Below are 6000 nucleotides of genomic sequence, written 5' to 3'. Positions count from 1 at the left end.
AAAACAATCAACTCCAAACTACCATCAAGCTCAGGAAGAGAAACCAACAATTCAAGTTGAATTGGTGCAATCTCAAAGTGTTGCTAATCCATTCCTATGTAGTCTAGAACACTAGTGGCAAGGTCACAATGTAGGGAACATCAATCTTGGAAAAAGCTTGTGTAGCAGGAGGATGATCCTATCTAGCAGGTCCACCCACAAGTGAAAACCCAGTCAAGGAAACCACAACATCAATAAGAGATTTATTTGCTATTATATCATACAAGAAACGCTCCACAGGGGTGGAAAACTCTAATCCACTTGAAAATATTTTCACAACCTTTGCACCTCTGGCTTCCAATTTAATCACAATGGACACTTAGTGACTATCATCACTAGTAATAATGTGGCTTCTTTGCAAGGTGGTGCCAATGACTGGTGCATTTGGGTTTTTGAGTTTCTCAATGCATCCTTTTTGGTGTCATACCAATTGAAATACTCTTTAACATCATCATACATACAAGGATCCAGAGGGTGCAATATTTCTATGTCCAAATAGACAAATGTTTCAATCAAATATAATTATGTTTTATTGAGAGAAGACATATACAACCCAAAAATCATCTTAAAGAAGTTTTCAAGATTCTGTGGGGATCCACCTAGCCAGAACTGCAATCTTGCATTATAGGCTCTAGCATCCTGAGCCTTGTCGCTTGGAAAATACTTGAGGACTTTGGGTAGGGTCCTAACAAGCTTACACATGCTTTCATAAAATCCTGTTGACTTCTTCTTTCTTTTAAACATTTGAAAGAAAGGGATTTTGGATTGGACCAACTATGACATACTAAAAGAACCTAGTTTAATTAGTCTCATCACCTTTGGCATTAAAGGGAAAACCAAGACAATATCTAGTCTTTCTTTTTCAGTCTCCATTGCAGCCTTTACCTTTTGAGGAAGTTCCTTGACAAATATCAAAGATCCAATGAATATATTAGCATCAGAGAGATCTTTACAGAACATGTTGTAGGTATTTTGGTCCCTTATCTCCTCTAGAAGGTACCCAACTATCTCAAATACAACATCTTTTCTTTTCTGGTTAATATTCTGGACTACTACACTTATAGAAGCCTAGTGTTGAGCTTCAAGAACCACATAAACTATTTTCGCACTGAGCATACTTTGATTTCTTTCCGGACTAAATCGTTTCACCTGTGGTGTCCCTTGTGTGTATAAACTATTTCTAACACTTGCAGAGGTCACCTGATATAAAATTTCAACCCAAATGACAACTATTCAGAATTCTGATACAAAATGGAAATATGAGAATTTAGTTTGGAGATTATGTTAGTCTAAGAGATGATTGCTCACTTAAGTCTTGAATTATCAGTTTTTCTAGGATTGATATAATCCCTCGGGCATTGTTATAGCTCTTATTTGCTTTAAAATATTTGCAATCTATGCTATAACTTATAAGTAGCTATAAACTTGTATTAGCCTACAAGAATTCTACTTCACAGAAAATTTGTAGCCACAAACTTGCATGAAATAGTTACCTTTAACAGTGATTATAAAGGACAAATTCAGCCTATATAATTTGAGCACCCTAAAGTCCCAATGAAAATACAGTTCAGAGTCAGATTAGCCCAAGGAAAATGGCCCTATACAATTTGCATAAATCAAGCCATAGAGGATGGAAAAAATTTTATCCTCTACATCCCCGAAGCCACCAAAAAGAAATACAAAAGAATTTGCAATTATAATTCTCTATTATGTCCCACAAAAACCAAAATGAACTAGGAAATTTCATGACTGAGTTGTTCGACAATAGAAATGAGCTCCTAAAAACTCAACTTCCTAATTTCCAATTATATTTGTTTTCATTTTTAATTCTAAGAGTTTCTTCAGTTCAGGTAGGTGTTATAGGAGAATAAAAAATAAAGACAAACATGAACATAAAAAAATGGGAAAATAAAGATCATTCAGCACGGGAAAATAATAAAGTAATTAGGCATCCTCTTTAGATTAGATGTGTCAATTAGGAAACTATGAGCTTCAAAAGGAAAAAAAAGCAACAAAAATAGGCAGAAAAAGTTAGAACAAGTTGAAAAATTCTCAAGAGAAAACAACAAATAAACAAAAGAAATTCAAAAAGGAATTTGCAATGTTAGAATTTTTTTCTTATTTTATCTTTTGTTAATTTTTTTTTAATACTTGTGTAAATCCGTTATCCGTATTTTATTTAAATTTTAGATTTTAACTTTAAACCCTAAATATTTAATTTTAAATTTTGAATCAAAATTTTCATCTCCAATTTTCTCTACTATTTCCCTCAGAAATATATTTATATTGATATTTACCTTTCACACAGTCAAAGCTACACCAAAATTTTAGAGAGAATTAGTATATAGCCATATGTGAAGGTTTCCATGGAGAAAAGTCGTTGAAAACACCTTGAATTATTGATATATGTTGAGAAAACACTTCCAAGTTGATAGATAACCAATTTTATCTAATCAAGAATAAAAAAAATATTAAGCATGTACAAGAAACCTCTTGTAACAAGTAACATACATTCTTGATTTAGAAGAAGAGATGATAAGCTAAATCTTGGAGAGGAAGAGATTGTAAGCCAAATCTTGGAAGGTTTTGATATAGTATCTTTGTGTAACTACGACTATACTTGGTGAAAGTAGGTAGCTATTTGGGGCATCTGCCTCTAGAGCATCACCTAGAACAATAAAAAATTTGGCCTACTTTCCATACAAATGGAAGGGGAAACTTTACAGTTTTAATTGGATACTAGTATCGAGTTGTTTTGGTTTTCAAAAGACAAACATTGAAATCAAGTCCACATTAGCATGAAAATGAAAATTTTGAAAAAGCTGGATGACTAGAAACTAGGAAAAGAAAAAAGATCTCAAGTTTTAATTTATTTTTATCACAAACATCATTATAAAAGTTAAAATTACATATACAAAACTCAAATACTTTTGAAGATCAACAATATGAAACAAAGCCTAGGATACTGTACAACATAGACTTAATACCATGCAATGTCTAATGTTTCATGAGGGTGGAATGACAAGATGACCTTTTGTACTTCATGTCCACTTATTGACTATAAGTTGTTAGGATATTAACCAATTCAAGTGAACATTTTTAACAAAGAAATCAGAACTCACAATCTGGGAAAAAAATAGGAGCAAGTAGAGTCTAAACATACAATGTTGCAGTAATCCACTCTGTGCAAATACAGACCCAAATAGAAGGAAAACCTATAACAACAAGTTCTTCAGAGTCCTTAGTTGAGCTTGTCCAACCAGTGAGAAGCATTGTAGAGTACATGCTAGCAGGAGAAAAAATAAAATGGAAAAAGGTATAAGAATAGGTGACAGGGCATCCCTCATCATTCTTTTCATCCTTCTGTCCTTCCTCTACATCTTTAGATTGTAGCAAAGGCCTCTCATAACCTTCAAATGAAATTTCCAAGCACACACCTTCATTAAATAAACAATACATTGATTTGAAAACTATTTTATCTACACCATTGCAACTACAAAAATTTGGGCACAATCATAATGAAACAAGTATCATATGCAGAGCCCACAAGAGTGTGGTCTAGTGGCAAGCAGGAAGGTGATTAGGCTTGTATTAATTCCAAGTCTCTAGCTCAAAAACCCCCTAGCCAATGAGATTATATCATAAGTATTTCTAAAAAAGAAACAATATCATGAGAATCAGGGTAATAATACATCTACATGGAGATGTTGGAGTTGAAATAAATGAAATTGAGGATCTAACATGAACAACAGAATAGACCACTGACAAAACTACTGTCAACATCTCAAGAATGAGAGTATCAATTGAAACAATCCCATTGCGTTAATAGTCCCTAGGTTCACTTGAAAATCCACTGTAGCACAAGTATGCATAGTATACTGTTGTAGCAGCTACAACCACCCTCCAAAATTTTGCCTTAGCTTCGTTTTGGAGCCTCCCTACCAACCTTTCACAACACCTTGTCTTGCTTCGTCAAGTACACAAGCTTCAATGTTTTCTTGCAGATAGACATCCTATCCATCAGAGTTTGTTGCACTCCCCTCACAGGCTGTCCTCTCGGACTTGGTCCAACTATAGGCTGAGCAACTCCATCAAGAAATTGCACAATTCTAAAGAGAAACTAGCCTTCCCTCCAGAAATTGTGCAATTCTATCTGGCAGCCTACTGGGTCCCAGAATTGCGTAATTCTGCCAGTCAAGCTTCATCCAGAAAATTGTGCGATTCTTCCCAGCAAGGCTGCTCAGCCCATGAATTGCGTAATCCTGGGTAGCAGTCAGCTGCTCTGCCCATAAATTGCACAAATCTCCTGGGCATTGATGTAGGAGCATCCTGCTCAGAATATTATTGTTCATTTGGTTGATTTAGAGGGTGATGTTTTTAATTATTTTTAGGAATCTTGTATAGATTGAGTGAGAAATCTATGTGTGAGGTTTTTAGTTGTGAAATATTCTCAACTATGTGAGAATATAAGGGATAATTGATATGTGTAGATCTCGTAGAGATCTTAGGGATTACGAGATCCTCAAATAGGAATTAGTTGAGTAAATTATTTGAAAAATCATGGATTTAGTATAATCCATAATTATGTAATTAATCTATAAATGTAAGCCTATGAGGAGAGTGAGAAACAAGTGTTAGAGAGAGCTAAGTAGTGGGGAGAATAGATCAGAGAACGAGATGTTTTGAATATATATATATATATGAATGAAAGGATTTTTGTGTTTAAAACTTGTTTCTTTGTGATATTTTATTATGTGATTTGGTTTCATCGATTCTTTAAATCATAGGCTAAATCCTTTGTTAAATACAAGAAATTGTGTGTGAAATTAAAACCTTTAGTGGAGTCTAGCATTTGAGGATTGCCTGGACAAAGGCTTTAATTTGTTGATCACCGATTGAAAGCAGACAAAGATTGAATGAACTGACAAATCATCATTGATCACAGGGTGGATCAATGATGATCTATTTGGGAGTAGATCGACGGTGTTCATTGGTGAATGTGCATGCACTTTAACACAAGAAACGAAACCGATAACATTATAAAATTGAGTTAATTGATAAATTGATCGTGATCGTTAAAGTGATCCGACGGTAATCACGTCGGAAGATGCACACAGTTTAATCCAAATTTCGGATGCGATATTTTATGGACTGTGATTTAATCCAGTGGAATTCCAGATCAATCATAGCCATTCATTATGAATGGATGAGATCCAATAGATAACGCTCCGGAAGATGCGTGCTAGTCAGCATTTGATTCGGACGTGATAAGGTTTGAACTGGATTTTAATTTGGTTGGGATCCACGCACGAGATCGAGGTCTGATAGTTTGGTAAATAGGGGTTTTAATTGTTTAAATTCCGGATTTGTGTAATCAGTGCAGCTTTTTTGCATCAAAGTGGTATCAGAGCACAAGAAGATTCTACGTGAAGTATGATTATATTGCAGATTTGTTAGCGTTAGTCTTTATAATTTTTGTGCAGAGTAATAACAGAGGAAGGTGAGAAGATTTGCAGTAGCCTAGATCAAGGAGTGATCATATGGTTCTAGAGAAGAGAACCAGAGAAATGCCAAAAGACTGAGCTCAGAGGAGAAAATCTTAGTGAGGTATCATGTAGCAGGGAGAACTTGCTACTGTAGAGGTGTTATAGGCATATTTGGGCACTGAAACCCCAATCACATATGTCAATAAACCAAGGGCTCTCAAACCCATAAAAGTGTTGTTTCATACCCTAAAGGATCAAGGTCAACTGATTACATCATTTCCCAGAAGTTCTCCTTTAAAAACCGCTCAAAACTGGTCAAAACTGGACCATACAGATTGCTCCATGCTGAGGGTGCAATGAATCTCACTTGCTACACACAAAGGGTGCGATGCATACTGAAAAGCCCTTCTATAGGGTGCGATGAGTGAGAGCAAACAAATGGCAGAGGCATTTTGCTAGGTGGAAACTCAGAGAA

At 35.1% G+C, this 6000-nt stretch overlaps 1 pseudogene; it reads right to left on the bottom strand.

Moving 5' to 3' along the window:
- Nucleotides 1–3150: 3150 nt before the first annotated feature.
- Nucleotides 3151–6000, bottom strand: part of LOC149208536 (uncharacterized) — a 176994-nt pseudogene continuing 174144 nt past the window's right edge.

Source organism: Pinus tabuliformis, chromosome 1_2 (genome assembly GCF_031772625.1).
Source record: "Pinus tabuliformis cultivar Carrire ecotype Pingquan chromosome 1_2, CPIR1, whole genome shotgun sequence".
NCBI lineage: Eukaryota > Viridiplantae > Streptophyta > Pinopsida > Pinales > Pinaceae > Pinus > Pinus tabuliformis.
The sequence above is the reverse complement of the archived record's forward strand: the minus strand, read 5'-3'. Positions and strand labels throughout refer to the sequence as shown.